This window comes from Orbicella franksi, chromosome 11 (assembly GCF_964199315.1).
Source record: "Orbicella franksi chromosome 11, jaOrbFran1.1, whole genome shotgun sequence".
In the NCBI taxonomy this organism is placed as follows: Eukaryota; Metazoa; Cnidaria; class Anthozoa; order Scleractinia; family Merulinidae; genus Orbicella; species Orbicella franksi.
In genome coordinates, this window is record NC_138155.1 from 12,833,179 (window position 1) to 12,834,400 (window position 1,222).

The following is a 1,222-nucleotide window of genomic DNA, read 5'->3' on the forward strand; positions in this document are numbered from 1 at the left end:
CAAATATCCGTGCTGTCAGCCAATGATTGGTGGGCAGAAGAATGGAATACTTGGCGTTAAATGGAATAGTTGCATTTTGTAATCTGCCTTTGCATCTGGGCAAACCATTGCCATCGGTGTACAGTCCCAACTGTTTCTTCAAGCTCTCGAATCGAGGAGATTCTACCACTGCTTGTTGCATCTCGCGCAACCACAGATTTCTGCAGCCTCATATTCGTCTGTCCTGATTGGTCCAGCTGCTGCCATGCCATTTCGCCGCGACTTATTATGCAGAAATCTTAAGACAAATGCTGTAACTCGGAACAATCTCTTAATGTCACTTTATTTCTGTTGGTGGAACACGCTTGATAAGGCTGGCATTCTAGCGTTAACAACTAGCCCAGAACAATGCCTCGGTCTGTCGCTGACACGCATTTCATCAAAGTAGACACTTGAGGGCTCAGTGGTATTCGCAAATTTAGGCCACATCTCTTTTCCTTCGACCAGCCAAGGAGGACCATGCCACCAGGTTTCAGACTGTTTCAATGCTTCGGCGTTCATTCCTCTAGAAGGCAAGTCGCCTGGATTTTCAATCCCAGGGCAGTGACTCCATGATTCAGGCGGCACATTTTGACGAATTTCTCTGACTCTGCTCTCCACGAACTGTTTGTACTCTCTACCTACTCCTTTTATCCAGTGCAGTGTTGTAGTAGGGTCGGTCCAGCAATACACTTCATCAACCTTGATCACCGGGAGTGCAACACAGACACGGTCAACCAATCTTGACAAAATCAAGGCAGCTAGAAGCTCAAGTCTTGGAATTGTTTGCTTGGCCAGAGGTGCGACCCTTGACGGGTCGTGTGCAAGCACCCTTGATCGTTTCAATTCTCAGATAAACCACGGCAGCATACGCCACTTCTGAGCTGTCTCCAAATCCATGAATCTGAAAAGAGACCACGGTTTCTTCTGAATTTGGTATGTAGCACAATTTAACTGAAATGTACTGGAATTTCAGCAAATCAGATAGCCAACTTGAGTACCTGAGGACCAGTTCTTCATTGAGAGGTTCGTCCCAGCCAATCTTCAACTTGCACAAATCTTGAAACAGAGCCTTAACTGTAATGAATAGTGGAGAAATCAAATCAAGAGGATCATACAGTTTGGCAACAACTTTGAGAACGGAGCGCTTGTTTAACGGCAGTTCCTTTGCAAATTGCACAAGCCAGTCAAAATAGAACATGAA